The sequence below is a fragment of the Sphaerodactylus townsendi genome, linkage group LG05 (genome assembly GCF_021028975.2).
Source record: "Sphaerodactylus townsendi isolate TG3544 linkage group LG05, MPM_Stown_v2.3, whole genome shotgun sequence".
In the NCBI taxonomy this organism is placed as follows: domain Eukaryota; kingdom Metazoa; phylum Chordata; class Lepidosauria; order Squamata; family Sphaerodactylidae; genus Sphaerodactylus; species Sphaerodactylus townsendi.
In genome coordinates, this window is record NC_059429.1 from 89,079,481 (window position 1) to 89,096,689 (window position 17,209).

The following is a 17,209-nucleotide window of genomic DNA, read 5'->3' on the forward strand; positions in this document are numbered from 1 at the left end:
TTTTAATCTGCAGTTTGTTAAGATAACCCCTTTTGTTATTAGAACAAGATTACTGCATACTATTTGAATTACATGGGAAATAAAGAAGGGGCTTCTCTCTTTCATTTGTCTGTAGAAGTGAACATAAAAGCCAGTCAATAGCAAGGAAGCTTAGTATTCAGTTGGAGGAGAGGGGATCCTGCAAGAACTTGGAGTGAACGTCTCACTCTTTGAAGAACCGATCACTGGACTTTTGCAGTTGGTTAGAGCTACTCCTTTTTTGCCTTCCCAGTTGCTCGGATAAAGATTCCTTTCCCATCCCACTGCTTAGATCTGAGCTCTCAGTTACTAAGATAATTTGATTATTTTCTGTTTGTGATATTTTGTTTTCTGCCTTTCGTCGGAGACGTACCCCACCTTACAGGGTTATTATAAAACTTACTGTTATATTATTCATGAATAAGAGTTGAGTATTAATAATGCAAAGTTCTGTCTCTGTTATATACTCGTGCTTCACAGTGGCATATACTCGTGCTTCACAGTGGCATATACTCGTGCTTCACAGAGGCGTATACTGTTATATACTCGTGCTTCACAGTGGCGTAGGAGGTTAAGAGCTCATGTATCTAATCTGGAGGAACCGGGTTTGATTCCCAGCTCTGCCACCTGAGCTGTGGAGGCTTATCTGGGGAATTCAGATTAGCCTGTACACTCCCACACACGCCAGCTGGGTGACCTTGGGCTAGTCACAGCTTCTCGGAGCTCTCTCAGCCTCACCTACCTCACAGGATGTTTGTTGTGAGGGGGGAAGGGCAAGGAGATTGTAAGCCCCTTTGAGTCTCCTGCAGGAGAGAAAGGGGGGATATAAATCCAAACTCCTCCTCTTCTTCTCCTTCTCCTCCTCCTCCTCCTCCTCTCCCCCACTGGGAACTTAATGCAACCTACAATCTCATTCCTCCCCCTCCATTTTATCCTTGCACTAGCAACCTTGTGTGGTAGGTTAGGTTAATGGCGAGTGACTGGATCAAAGTCACCCAGGAAGCTTCCGTGGCAGTTTGGGATTCAAGCCTGGGTCTCCCAGATCCTTCTCCTACAATTAAACCACTACCCCAGCCAGTTGTCTTGAAAGAAGTTCTTAAACATTCTTAAGAAGTTCTTAAAATGAATGGTCATTTTTCTTTCTCTTTAGAAACAGAAAAAAAAATAAAGGAATGGAGTCGTGGCTGCCCTTTGTGAGCAGCCTGCAAAAATAGAAATAGAACTGTTGTGTCTGCCAGCTTTTTTTGGGGGGGGGGGGAGAGAAAGGTGGCAATACAGAATTTTGTCTGATGACCTCTGTACTGTTTGATAATGTGACAACTGACTAAATTCAGTGACATACCAACACAAGCAAGCATAAAAGCAATACCTTATTTTCGTTTTCTCTGCGTTTTGTGAGATGGTGGAGAATGTTCACTGAAGGAGTTGCTGCCATCTGGGACACTACCAGGAAACCATAGCATCTGATAAAACTGGCTCTATACACATGCTAAACAACACTAGTAATTGGTAAATTATATGCTTACCAATTATCTAAATCTGTAGAGTCCAAATTCCTTACCCTCAGGAGACAATCTATCTACATCAGAATCCCTGTACAGGACAGAGGACTTGGCAACATGTACTAACACATGTTCTTATATATTTGTTTGTGTTATATATCATCAAATCATTTCCAATTTATGGTGACCCTTAGTCATACAAATATTCTAAGAATCATCAGCAAATCTTGATCCAAGGAAAGGTACACTGGATTTCACACTGGCCTCCTATTACCACACACAAACCAACAATACACCTTAAAATACTTTCTCCATACAAAAATTAATTGCAAAGGAAGATCATTGGTGTTCAGCCAGTGGTCTCCTTGTGTTCTTCTCTATCAGGAATACTAACACATGATTGGACAAAGTCTTGTGAATTGATTTAATTCCTAAGTCCAAACAATATCAGTGCCGGCCATGATGTAATTCAGAATGACATAAAAAGAGTGTCTTCTGTTCAGGATGGGGGTTGCATTCCCCTTAAGGGACAGGTCTACAGATTATGGATGCTACTGGATCCAAACTTCCTTCTTAATGAGTGAAGGTGGAGATGGCCCTGGTAGCATCTAGATTAGACTACTGTGATATACGTTATGTAGGGATACCATTGAAGAATGTTTGGCATCCCCAGTTGCTACAGAATACTGCAGCCAGAATACTAACTGCAGTGAGTCACAAAGATCATTTCTCAACTCTGGCCCCCAACAGGAGATTGTGGGGGCCAGGGGCCTACCTTATTAGTGCTACACCAATGCTGCAACATAACTACCAGCACAAACTGGACATTCTAGGATTCACCAAAAACTCTATTGTTGCACCAATGTGATATTATCACCTCCAGTTCACCTAAAGTGATGTTGTGGCATTGGTGCAATGCTGAATATGGCCCCCATTTTCTCCCATCAACCCTGCCTAATGGTACTAAAGAGTAGGGGTCCAGCTCTTCTCCTAATGCAGGAGATAGGGTGGCTAAATTTGTGGTTGAGAAATTCCTGAAGATTTGGGGTAGAGGACAGAATTGGGGAAGGGAAGAAAGTTGAGAAGGAATGTCATGCCATTTAGCCCCCACCCCTCCCAAAGCTGCCAGGGGAACAGATTCCTGTTGTCTGGAAATCAGTTGTAATTATGGGAGGACTCCAGCAGCCACCTGGAGGCTGGCAACCCTACTAGAAGACCTGGCTGCCTTATGTCATCTCTACACTGGATCCCCATTTGCTTTAGGGTTTATTTCAAGGTGCTGGTATTGATCTTTAAATCTCCATATAGCTTAATCTCCGGAGGCCTTATATTGGATATCTCCAACATCTGAAGTCGGATGGGGGGCAGCCTGAGAATGTGTTTTCTCAGTCATGGTATCAAAATGGCAATTGGCTCCTCAAGGAAATTCATTTGTATCCCTCCATCTCTGTCTTCTCACAGCAGATGAAGACTTTAGTTTAGGATACCCTCAGCAACCCTCTCTGATTCTCCTTCCTGTTTTTTTTTTAAATGTTGTGACTGTTTACCACCTTGGGGACCCGGAGCTGGGTGGAAAGGAAGCATAAAAATATTTTATATAAATAAATCTAGGTCAGCAACCTGTTTCATATAGTAGCCAATTAGTTACCCTGGAAAGACCAATAATTAGGGCATAGAGGTGAAAGCTTAATATTTCCTCCTAATCCTTTTCATTAAAACCAGGTAGTTTTTGGAGAGTAACATATAATAAGACAACAATCCAACACTGAGAGAAATTTAATATCCATAGATTTTAAATGAGACTTCTACATAATTATGTCCTTTCCCATACAATCTTTTGAGCTCAAAGTTAAAGGTTATCCCAGAGGCAAAAGGACAACATACTGTATATACTCGTGTAGTTGACCCACATATAAGTCGAGGCACCTAATTTTACCACAAAAAACTGGGAAAACTTATTGACTCGCGTATAAGTCGAGGGTGGGAAATGCAGCAGCTACTGGTAAATTTCAAAAATAAAAATAGATACCAATAAAATTACATTAATTGAGGCACCAGTAGGTTAAATGTTTCTGAATATTTTTTTCAATGAAAAACAGTAAACTAGCTCTGTAAGGGGAAAAGAAGGTCAACCAAAACAATATGGTCTCAACAATAACTTTAAAAGTACAAAAATCTTAGCTCAACCAGCAACCAAGCTAAAACACAAGAATTAAAATCCTTCAAAACTGGATTTTTCGTCAGGGGAGGAATGTTTATGTTAGCAGTGCCAACATTTCAGAGTATCTTTAGGAGACCCTCCTGATGATACCACCCAGGTTTGGTGAAGTTTGGTTCAGGGGGTCCAAAGTTATGGACCCTCAAAAGGGTTGCCCCATCTACTATTAGCTCCCATTGGAAACAATGGGGGATGGGAGCACCCACATTAGGGATCCATAACTTTGGACCCCCTAAACCAAACTTCACCAAACCTGGCTGGTATCAGAAAGAGATTATCCTGATGATACCGTCCAGGTTTGATGACGTTTGGTTCAAGGGGTCCAAAGTTATGGACCCTCAAAATGTAGCCCCATCTACTATTAGCTCCCATTGAAAACAATGGGGGATGGGGCACCCCCTTTGGGGGTCCATAACTTTGGACCTCCTGAACCAAACTTTACCAAACTTGGATGGTATCATCAGGAGAGTCTTTTGAAAAATCTCTGAAATTTTGGTGCCACTAGCCTAAAACTGTGCCCCCTGGTGGCTGACAAAATAAAAACCCTTAAAAATGTTAAAATACACCTCACTCGCATATAAGTCGAGGGGGGCTTTTTCAGCACAAAAAAATGTGCTGAAAAATTCGACTTATATGCGAGTATATACGTTAAAGCTATACTGTTTTATAAAAGGGAATCACTAGATCATTAGCTCCTCAATCTAGGAACAGAATTTACAAATTTGGGATTATATCAGAAGTAAAATTGTTCACATATTTTCCTGCCATCAAGTATTAAGTATCCAAAACCCACATGAAATGGGACTTCAAAACCTTTGGTTTGAATCAGGTGTTTTGTGGGGAATAATTCCCACCTGGCAATCCATCTATTGCAAAAAGGGATGAATGGATTGCACAAGCAGGGTTAACTTGCTCTGCCATAGATATATGATGCTCAGTGGGTAAAGTGGCCCTTGCTCTGTGATTAATCTTTGGCCAAGGCCTGAGCAACAAGCCTTTCATAGCAATAAGAATTCTGTTTGTGTCTATGCTTATGTGTATCAGCTCTCAAAGTCTTAAAATTTCAGTATCTGTTTCTCTTCAGAAATTTGTCCTAGCTGGTTTCTCAAAGTATGCTCCAGATATTTTATCTGAAAACAAAATCACATACAATGTTTTCAAAGCAAGTTTATTCAATGCAGACCCAAACAAAAAAGAAAATACAGAAGAGAAAAAACAGAAGTAGACCAACCTTTACCAAATGCATACACAACAGAAAAAATATTCAGTACTCTCATATGCCTTTGTTAATTTGTTCACAGGTTCTCAAGACCTCAGATAAGAACTTAGCAACTGCTAGTAAGGATCCTAGGATTCTTACCTTCTAATTAAAACTTCACATATTATCAAGATGACTGATTGGGAGCATATTTCAGCAAGGGATAAATAAGCTATTGTTATAACAACCTGAAGGAATTACAACAAAGAATATGTTCTATTGTATCAACATCCCTTCTGCAGCAGGGACATAGTCTAAAAGTATAAGGGATGTCTGCGAATCTGCCACAGAGCATTTAAGAAAGTAATACATTTGATCTGGCCTTAGCAAAGAGAATACGAAACTTAGGGACCTTAAGATTCTTTGAATTCTTGGCAATCTGGAAGGAACCTGTAAATTCAATTCCAATTGAAAGAGGAGGAGGGGGGAAGCATGTGCACGGTACCGTAGTTCTGAATAGGCAATATCCCTCAGTCTTTGACTAATGGATCTTAGATGTTGTCATGATTCACATGAAGCTTGGATCCAAATTAACATTTCCATGAACATAAGGATTTCTGCCTGCAAAGTACAATTTCCCCTCCTCCATACCATGGCAGCTTGAGATGCCCACTGAACTCCTATTCCCCCAGGAACAGGATTTGGGCAGGACATTTCAGGCTGCTATGGGAGAGAGGAGGCAAGAAATTGCACTTGTGCAGAAAACCTTGCACTTGCAGACACACAGTTTTGGATCCAAGCCATTGTGTCCTGACTGTGGTCAACACATATAAACATGCCCACCATTGTTTTACAGAAGCAGAATTGACAGTAGCAAACCAATTTAATTGTAGCAAGGATGCCAGAATCCTTGTGGCTTAAAGAGGAAATGCGGGCACCAATCAGCAGACCTTTGAAATGCCAGTAAATTAACGAAATCACGGTGTTTCCCTTTCAGAGAAAACAACCCAAATTCTTGCACTTTGATAGAACCTAATGTGGCATTCTGTGGGCAAACAGATATTAGCTGTAATTTTTGCTGAAATCCCCATGCTCTGAGACAACATTTATCCAAAGCTCCAGATCCCAGGCAACAAGTGATAGCTAATGCTTTCATGCCTTGCCTTAAGCTTCTAGAGACATACAGCTGGTTGCTGTTGGAGAAAGAATGATGGACTTGATAGCAGTAGCGTTCCTGCCTAGGGACAGGGGGTACCCTTTGTCCCCGGGCGCCCCCCATTTGGTCACGTGGGGGGGGCGCCAACATTTCATGGTCGTTTGTGTGTTTTTTAATTTTTAAAGTGTTTTTCACGCTCCGGACTGCAGGGGGCGCATTTTTAAGGCTAGCGGCACCAAAATTTCAGGGTACCATCCAGAGATTGTCCTGATACCATCTACCCCAGGATAATTCAGGGTATAAAGTTATAGACTCTCGTGCTGGGTGCCCCCATCCCCATTGTTTTCAATGGGATTAACCCTGAGATGGTTACTCCATTTCCAGGACCATAACTTTGGTCCCTCTAACATAACCTCACTCCAAACTTGGGTGGCACTGCTAAGAATAGCAATAGACATACCTTGAAAATTTGGTGTCACTAGCTTCAAAAAAATACACCTCCAGGCACCCCAAGAAAGCGCCCAAGATTCTTGTTTTGTAGTGACTTTGCACCATTGTAGCCAATGGGGAATTTCTGAGTGTAAGCAGGCTGCACATTTTGAAGATAGAGACACCAGACTTTCAGGGTGTGGCTCCAGGAGGGCCTCCACAGCATCCAGGTTTGAGGCCTCTTTGCCCTGGGGTTCAGCTTTATGGGCCCCCAAAAGGGCTACTTTGTTTCCGCTTCCTGCACATGAAAGCCTGTGGGCTGAGTTCTCTCAGAACTTCAACTCCCCCCCCCCCCCCCCCACTCCAGAAGCAAAGCTCACCAAGCTTGACACATCAGTTGCCTTTGAGCCACCCTTGAATGTCTGCGCCTCTATCTTCAAAATAGTACAGCCTGCCTCAGAAATTCTCATTAGCCACTGAGCAAAGTCACTGCAAAACGAAGAATCTTCGCAAATTTCTTGGGGTGCCTGGAAGGATGTATTTTTAAAGCTAGGTGACACCAAAATTTCAGGGTATCATCTCTTTAATACTTAGGCCACCTAAGTTTCAGAAGTTATGTTCAGGGGACCAAAGTTATGTCCTCAAATGGGTAGCCCCCCATCTCTGTGGTTACTCCCATTGAAAACAATAGGGATGTAGTATCTCCATTTGGGTATCCATAACTTTGCTGCCCTCAGAACCAAACACATCACAAACTCGGTGGTAATCACTGTGGCAGTCTCTGATGGCTCTTAAATCATGGTGCTGCTAGCTTTAAAAATACACTCCCCTGTAGGCCGAAAAAACACCAAAAAATACCCCCCCCCCAAAAAAAAAACACAAAATACCTTGTACTCATTTGTTCATATTTGGGCAGGACATAATCGGATAATTTTGTCCCAATGTGCCTAATTTGCCCAGATTCCAGCCAATTCATTTGTTTCATCTGGAATTCCAACCCTCAAAAAAGTGATGCTGTTTCAGAGGAATTCATTTCGAAACAGCATCACTTCCCATTTCCATTTGAACCAGGGACCCCGTGATTCTCCTTTAAGGTGGATTTGCAGAATCTGAGCTCCTAGTTTAAACACCATTGAAAGTGATGCTGTTTCTGGGGTGGATTCCACTGAGGTGTTTTGTGAGAGATGATGCTGACATTTGTTTGGTAAATGCTTTGTTTGGGGCATTTGTGAGAGATTTACATGCTTAATACCCACTTGCACTGGCTTGGAGTTGTTTCTCTGGCTAACAACCTACCTCATAGGGTTGTTGTGATTAGGAAAAGAGTTGGTGGGGAGAGAGCCATGTATGTTTTCAAGTGGAGGTTTTGTGAGCTGGTACAAAAAAAATCATTGTTTGGTCTTAGGTGGGGAGGGTGGCCACCCACAATACTGGCGGGGTGGGGCCAAACCTGTGGCCTTTGTCCCCGGGCGCCAGCCTGCCTAGGTACGCCCCTGCTTGATAGGCGGTTGGCCTCATACTACAGGGCAATTCTTACAAGTTTAATTTGAGAGCACCAAGTTACTTCATACAGAGCAATGCAATATGTCATCAGTACTTTCAGATGAAAAAGTTCCTTCCATCTATCTTGACGGATACTTCATGAACATTAGCAAGCACCACCTTAATATGGCATGTTGTTCTTCTGCATAGTTTGTTGGTGACACCCTCAAAAGAGAAACCTATAGCTTTGACGCAAATATCTTCCTAGCTATTAATTATTTGTTCATCTCAGATTTACTGCCACAGGCAAAGAACAAGATCTGTTTCACTGCTCAGTGAGTAAGTGATGTGAAGTAGTTGATTGTGTCCCTTTCAATAAACACACGGTGTTCATGAAACGAACTGTGCATTACTAACATGATCCAAAATTGAGCACAAACTGAACCTCTAGTCAAAAAGATCTTACAACAAATTCAGGAGTTCAGCACCGAAAATGCTCATTTTTGATTAGTAGTTTTGTGAAACTTGCTGTGAGCAATTTTGGATGAATTTGACAAATGCGGCAAATGAACCTTGCAAGCAGCCATAAAAGAGCTTTAAGGCAGAACAGACTGCACCTCTAACAGCAGTTGTCCAGATCTTCTTGCTGCTCACCTTCTTGTCATCTTACTGTTCTTCTGACTCAAAGGTCTTGAATAGATTGAAATCCACCTTCTATTCCTTGAAAGTGTAATCTCAACCCCGTGTCAAAACTGAAACATTTCATTTTATATTCTAACAGAGAAGAAGAGGGAAAGGGCATGGCAGCTGGTCAAGGCCAGTGGTGGGATTCAAACATTTTAACAACAGGTTCCGATGGTGGTGGGATTCAAATAATGACTGCTAAAAAGTATTAAAATATTTTTAATATCACTTTTTTATTTTAAGTATTTAAAATATTAATACTTAATAAAATATTTTAAATATTTTAAAAGTGATATTTTAAATTTTAACAACAGGTTCTACAGAACCTTCGGAACCCCCTGAATCCCACCTCTGGTCAAGGCCCACCCATCCTGGGGGAGAGGGAGTGGGGAGGGATATGGAGGGGGATAGGGAAAGGGGGCTGTCATCTGGTCATGGTCCACCCACCCTGGAGGGAGGGGAAGGGAGGAGGAAACCAAATATTTGGACCCTTAAATCCTGTGACTGGAGCTCTGAATGGGCAAGTTGGATCTTCCGACAAACCTGAAGGCGGCCTTGCAGAAAAATCTGAAATCTTAGGGGGGAAAAGATTGGGGAGTTTAAAAATGAAAAAAAAAATGACAAAGAGGAGTGCCTGTAACTTTAAACAATGGATTCACTCAGTGGCCATTGCTAGGAAACCACAGATTCTAGGCTTCAGCTTCTGTCAGTAAACAGCAGGAGAGGCAGCAGAGCCCAGGTGATAAAGATCAGTTCCCCTGGAGAAAATGCTTTCTTTGGAAGGTGGTGTCTATGGCATTATATCCTGCTGATATTGTTTTCGTCCCCAAAACTCACCCTTCCAAGGCTCTGTCGCCCAGTCTCCAGGAATTTTCCAACCTGGAGCTGGCAACCCTAAAGGGGAACTGATCGCTGTAGTTGGGAAATCCACTCTTATTCCAGGAGATCTGCTGCCACCACTCCTGTTGTGGGGGGAAGAGGTCAACGGCTGGGAAAGCCACCATCATCGCTGCTGCTGTTGGAGAGGAAGTAGGTGCGAGGCTGGGAGTGGGATGAGGACAGAAAGAGAGAGAAAATGGCAGGCATGCAGAAGAGAAAAAGAAAAGGGGTGACAGGAGAGAGGAAAAAAGAGATGTGAAAAAAGAGATGTGAGAGAAGTAGGGGGAGTGGGAGGAAGCAAAGGTGCAGAGAATGGGATAGCTGCTCCCGTGAATTTCTTGTGGGTCCCCACTTGTAGGAGTATATTTCTTAAACAAGACAAGCTTTTAAAAAATCTGGAATTCATTTTACATTGTTACTTATTGGCTACTGATATACCTATCAAATTCTTGAAACACACATTTGTTTATTGAGATTCTCTTGCTCTTCCTGGTTCCCTTCCCATGTCTGTATAGCTAGCTTCCTGGCCTGAAACAAAAAATCCATCCACTTTTTTCACTAAATTGTCCATGTAACAGGGCTTCATTTTGGAAACTTGTTCTATTATATATATTTGAGAGTAAAGTTCAGTCATAAAATTAAACTTCAATATTCTCTCTTCATGAATCAAACCTACTACCAACTCATTCTTAAAATTGTGTTTATGAGTTTTAAATCCCCAGACAAGAACAGGGTTGTAGCTAATATTTTCTTTCATTTTTATTGATAATACAAGGAAAGTTTTTGACTTCTCTTGTTTGGTTATCACTTTATAATTCTCTCTATAGGATTAGACACATTACATATATCTAAAAATAGTATTCCACTCTTATTTTCCCAGCATTTGGTGCTGAACAGAGTAACAGCATATATTTTCTTCAATGTTAAATAATTACTATGCATTGCCTTAATAAAATCCATACCCCTCCCAGACCATCTTCTGCACTAACAGAGGCACAGTGAGACCACTGTGGATGGTAGGGGAATGATTATCCTGTTGAATAGTTGGGCCCATCTTACTCATTTTCCCTACTTACTATAACCCAGGGGTCTGCAACCTGCAGCTCTGGAGCCGCATGCGGCTCTTTCAGCCTTATACTGCGGCTCCACGTGGCCTGGAGGTCGGAGGGTACCGTGGGCATGTCCCTCCAGCCCTCCAGAGCAACGCTGTAAGGAAAGGTGAGTGGAGGGGCCGAATCGGAGCTGCCGAGGGGCCAAATCTATGCGGAGCTGCCTCTCCGGCTCGGTAGATCTTCGGGGCCGTTGAAAACGGGTCCAAATGGCTCTTTGGGTGGTAAAGGTTGCCTACCCCTGCTATAGCCCAATTCCCACTCAGACTTTTTGGTAGGCAAGTGGGCCCCACTTACCTTTTTAGCTAGCAGAAAACTTGGTTCAATCCAACTCAGTATTTTACACTTAGCATTTCCCTTCACTTTCTCCCCTTTTGACTTCCCTGAAGTCAAGCTATAGTTTGGCAGACAACCATTCTGCACATGCTTAGCATTCCATTCTTGTTAAATAATTAACTAAAAAGTATCTTGACTGTGAGGGGAAAGAAACCCAAACATTAAATCTAACTCAATTTGTGTTCTAAGTAGATTATTTCCAAGTAAAGCAAATTAAATTAAATCAAACACTTGAAGCAGTTTATCTTGGACAAGATACCTTTTGAACTGGTGCAGGGACAGGTTAGTAAAAAAACCAATAAATTTCAGAGGAACAGCCATGTTAGACTGCTGCAGGTGCATCAAATATAAATAAGAGCTTAAGGGCACTTTTAAGCAACAAAGATTTTATTAAAAAAAGTAGTAGGGAGCAATCCTAAAAAGTTTTATTCAAAACTACATTCTATCTTAGACAATGGAGCTTACTCATAGGAAAGTGTTTTAAGATTGCAACAATAATCACCCACTTCAATAGCAAACAGCATTTGGAAATGGTTTACCTGGATAACAATTCTTCTTTCTCTTGGCTTTTAAGTATTGGCAGATAGAAGATCACATTCCTTCAGGTGAAATGCCAACACTCATTGGAGAGAGGAATTGTGTATCTCAGTTGCAGGTTCCATCTTAAATCCTTTCCAAAGTTGGTGTGGTGACAGGCAAAGATTATACTAGGAGCTGAAAGACTGTTTGCCTGTATACTCAGCCAGGGATTCGCCAAGCAGCCTCAGCCATGGTATTGTCTTACCCATCATGGGGATTACATTGTCTTGCCTTACATGGTGGTTGTTAAGGATTATTAATATAATATATGTAATTTGCAGAAAGCTATGAAACATCAAGTGTTATTGGTAATATTAAAAATATTTCCATGCATAATATAACCCAGTTTTCTTTCTTCTGCAGAATAACATAAAGAGAGCAACTCCAGGTAAAAGGAACAAGTATGCATTTGACTGCAGCTTTATAGGTCCACTCCAAGGTCATCTGGCACAGGTCATTTTCAAAGTACAACTCTTCTTTATTATTAAATGCACACTATTAAATCCCTGTATTCCCCAATCCCCATTTATTTTTTTTAAACTAAACTATTCCAACTTCTGGTTCTGGTGGATTTTCCAGGCTGTGTGACTGTGGTCTGGTGGATCTTGTTTCACCTGCATCTGTGGCTGGCATCTTCAGAGGTGTATCACAGAGGGAAGTCTGTTACACACTATGTCCAAAGAGAAGGGAATGTTTGGGGTATATATTGTCCATGCCCCAGGGTGGGGAACCAATAAGTGAGTGTTTGGGTAGAACTTGTTATGCAAAGATGTGGTTGATAGTATTGTATTGTGGGTGGGGCTTATCAGTCCAATTTCCTTCCCAAAAACAGGAAAACACAGACATAACAAAATTAAGATAATATCTCAAACGATCCATAAGAGCCTTATAACATGCACATCATAAATCAAACAACACCCTCTTAGCACCACTTTTAAGAAATGTTCAGTTCACTTCTGAACACAGAATTGTGATTCCCCAGGTCCCATAAAAGTTCTACTTGATGCACAGTTGTATTTCCTTTTCTGACTACCGTATAAACTCGTGCATAAGCCGACTCCTGTATAAGCCGAGGCATCTAATTTTACTACAAAAACCTGGGAAAACGTATTGACTTGGGTATAAGCAGAAGGTGGGAAGCCAGGAGGCAGAGGGAGCTCCTTATTTGGGCAGTGACTCCCCCTGATGTCATTGCCCAAATAAGGAGCTCCCTCCACCTCAGGCTGCTTGCGCTTCCTCAAACCCAGCTCCTTATTTGGGCAATGACATCAGGGGGAGTCACTGCCCAAATAAGGAGCTCCCTCTGCCTCCCGGGTTTGAGGAAGTCCAGCCAGCTAGAGTTTCCCTTCACCCTCTGAGGAGGGCAGCAACAAGCAGCTTGTGCAGCCGCAGGGAGGTTGTCCCGGCCATGCCCCCAGCCTAGGCAGAGGCCTGAAGAGCCGGCTGGTAAGCAGTGACTCGTGTATAAGCAGAGGGGGCATTTTTCAGCCTTAAAACAGGGCTGAAAAACTCGGCTTATATGCGAGTATATACGGTAAACAGTACAGAGAACAGGACTTATTACTCAGACGTGGGTTGATTACAGTCTTGCACGCTCAGCTTACACTTACAGAGCAATAGTCCATGTTCACCTCTTCAGAGTTAAGGTACAAGACTCCCACCATGCGCTAATTCTGAAGAGCATGAGAAAATCCTTAATTGATCAAAGATCCTTTTAGTCCATGTTATAGATAATTCATTGGAGGATCATTGTTTCCTTTTCGCACCCTGGCCAAATGGGTTCACATATTATCATCATTGGTTTTGCAGTCCTTATGCTTTGGTCATGTGCACATTGATACTTTGAACATAAAAAAATCTAGTACACCAACATATACAGGGTTTTTTTCCCTCTAAATTAAATGAGATTGGGCAGATTTATTGTACAATTTGCAACCCACATATATTTTGGATTCAGTTGGAACCATAGCACCCAAACTGGTTACTCTAGTAATAAGAATACCATGTGGAGAGGAGGGTCATAACTGAGTAGTTAGTGTCTATCTTTAATAGCTGTTGATAGTCTTAAAAGGACAAGACTAACAATTGTTAAAACATATTCTCAGAAGTTAGCTAAAACATTTAAAGCAAGTTCAAAGGGTTTATCAAAGTGCAGTTCTTCTACTCAGAGTAAAAATATACTGGTGGAAATTATAATAGCCAGTATCTTGGGGTTACTAAAATTAGTATGATTAGAATACTGAGTAAAGTATCAGGGTGCCCAGGTTCAAGTCCCATTCAAGAATGAAGGGGTCACCAAGGGCTGAGGATTACACAAACTCAGTTTAACTTTTCTTGCAGGGGAATAAGATCAAAAGGCCCATGCTGGAGACATTCTGGAGGTTCTCCCCAGCACAAATAGCTTGCTGGCAGGGGACTTAACAGGCAGGAAAACTAGGCCTAGACCTGCACCCCTGGCAATACAGCTATGCCCCTCTCAATGTGCATTGGAAGTGATGCCATCATGGTGCAAGCAACACAACAATTCTGCAGTAATTGGGCAAACATTTTGATTAAAAAATTCTACCATAGAGTTTCTGCCCAAATTCATAGCATTCCTGTGGCACCAGCAACATGTCACTTTTGGTGAGCAGAAGAAGTGATGCTGCTGGCAATGCAATGCAGGCTGAGGCCTAGTTTTCCTGTACCTAAGCCCCTCCCCATGCCATCATTTGCCAGGACTACCTGGCAACTCTACAGGAAAACCATGTATTCTCCCTGACATGAGTGGGATTGTACTTTCCTTGAACGAACAGGTCTGTAGTTTTGGGTTGCTGCTGGATAAGTAGATGGTATCTATGACCAGAAGTGCCTTTTATCAACTTCAACTGGTTAGCAGATGTGGCTTTTTCTGGACAGAAATTATCTGTCCACTGTGGTGCATGCCCTGGTAACACCTGAAATAGACTGCTCAATGCATTCTATGTGGGGCTGTCCTTGAAGAGTGTACAATTGGCATAGAATTCTGCAGTCAGGTTGACAGGAGTGGGTGTAGGGACTCCTCTCCTGGCCCACCTATACAGGCTCCCAATTTGTTTCCAGGCCCTATTCAAGGTGCTGACCTTTAAACCTTGGAACCTAAGGAACAATTTTCTCCTGTATGAACCTAACCCAGAGATCAGGTCATCTTTCAAGGTCCTTCTTCTGCAGCCCCATCTTCTGAGATCAGACGGTTTGTAACCAGTGGTGGGATTAATATAATTTAACACCAGTTCTGGATGTGGGATTCAAATAATCTAACAACTGATTGTTTACAAGCACCATTTTAACAACCGGTTCCAATGAAGTGGTGCTAACCTGCTGAATCCCACCACTGGTTAACCCAAGAAAGCTTTCTTATTTATGGCATCAAAAGTGTGGGATTCATTCCCCAAAGAATCAAAGATACATGCTCCACCATCAGGTAAAGGCCTTTTATGTTCCCTAATGATCTTTCTTTCCTACCCTGTGTTATAACTATTGTTTTATGTGTTTTTACATATGTTTGTAGTTTTGTTTTCAAGATGTTTTTCTTATGTCCTGCTTTAACTCTTAGCCACTTTGGTGATACTGATTAGGATTATGAAGGCATCAAGAGTGCCTTCATAATCAGAAAACTATGGGGGTGGGGACTGCACCTCATCCCTGCAGCTGCAACCCCTGCCCCCAGGTGGGCTTCAAAGCTATTTGTCCACAAGCATCCCAGAAGTTCACAAACAGCTCTGAGGAGGATTTAGTGGGTACTGGAGGAAGCTAGTATGATACTCATCAACAAGTGCCTTCCAAGAGCATGTGATTTGTCTAATTTTAATTACATTTTTGTTTTAGGCTGTATTTTTAATGTTAAGGTCCCCAAGGGCTCTGTTGAGCCATGCAGTGACACAGCATTTTTAAAATAAGAGTACCCCAAGCTCTTTTTCAAGAAAGATAGGGATTTAATTGCCTTTCTATTTCACAAAGCTTGCCTGCTTCAATACAGTGTAAATGCTGAGATGCCCTCTGGCGTTAGCTAGAAAAACATAAGAGGCAAAAACAGTTAATGTTACAAACATCTTAGATCACTTTGATCTCCAGGTGTTAACCACTTGATGTTTGAAAAGTAACAAAGAGTGACTACTGTCATTTTTTTATCAGACAACACTGAAGGTAAACAGTTTGAAGGTAAAAATACCTTTTGGTATTTCCAATATTTTTCAGGTATATTTGTCATCCTGACCATCTGGAATTTTGGGGGGAAACTGAAAAAAGGTTCCTTCTCCCCAACACCTCTGACAAGTATTCAGGATTTACTGGACTTTTTTTCTTCCCCTGATTTTGTGTCTGGGGTGGGGGGTGGGGAGTTCTATGAGCTTCCTAAGCTGCTTCTCAGTTTCAATTTGTCAATTCCAAGAGAAGTCCCTCCTCCTTTGGAAGAATTGTTTTATTTTATTTACTTATTTATTTTTGAAACTTTTATACCGCCCTATCCCCAAAGGGCTCTGTGGTCCTTTAGGGTCCTCTGTGGTCCTTTAGGGTTTTGTGGTTCTTTTATCTGTTTTTATAGTATTGCTCTCTGTCAAGTGCTTGATTTTGCATTAGTTGTATAGATATTGAAGTGCCACAGTGGTACTAGATTTTGCTGGGGATTGTATGTTGTTTTTGCAAAATTACCCCATGCTTGGATTTGTTTAGCTATTTATAATTCTCTGGGTGCACATTATACATATTGATCTTGTACCACCACTCCCCCCCACCCCCAAATCCCTTGCTTGAATTTGTTCTGCTGTGGTCCTTTGGTTTCATATTCATCCTATTGAGCTTGAATTGCCAGAGTGCCCCTCGGTCTGCTGAGCATATTGTACACTGACATTAGTTCTGATGGGCTTCCAAAAGTGCCCCCTCACCTTCAGTTTTCACATACACTGCCTCAGTGACACTGGGATTCTGCTGGACTTGCAATAAAATGACCACCCTTGAGCTTCCACTAAGGAGATTCTGTTCCACAGTTCTATTGGTATTGCTGCATTCTGCAATGGTTCTGTTGAGTTTGTGTTGCTTTGTTAAAAAAAAGGTGTGATTTGACCAGTGATTGCTGCTTGCAGGTATAGATTTGCCTGGAAGCAACTTGGAAGATCCCCCCCCCCCTCCCCACCATAGGAAATAATGTCAGATAGTTGGTAGCACTCTATTCAAGAGCCCATCTTATTGGAGTCTTTAAAGGACAGGCACCTGCAGTTCACCTGGAATTGTGGTATCTGTGCCTTCAAAAACAACCGCTCAGCAACCCAAGATTCTCACAAGAAATAATGAAGCAAAAAAAACCCCCGACTCCTGAAGGGGACCCCTCCCTGCCCTCCGAATCAGAGGCTCATTCCGCACATGCAGAATAATGCACTTTCAAACTGCTTTCAGTGCTCTTTGAAGCTGTGCGGAATGGCAAAATCCACTTGCAAACAGTTGTGAAAGTGGTTTGAAAATGCATTATTTTGCATGTGCAGAAGGGGCCAGAGTGTCATTATCAATATCTGAATTCAGGAATATCAACATTTTAGGGTCCAATTTACCTGAATCCAGAAAATTCATTTAAATGACACAAGCTGCATATTTTGCTCCACAACTGAT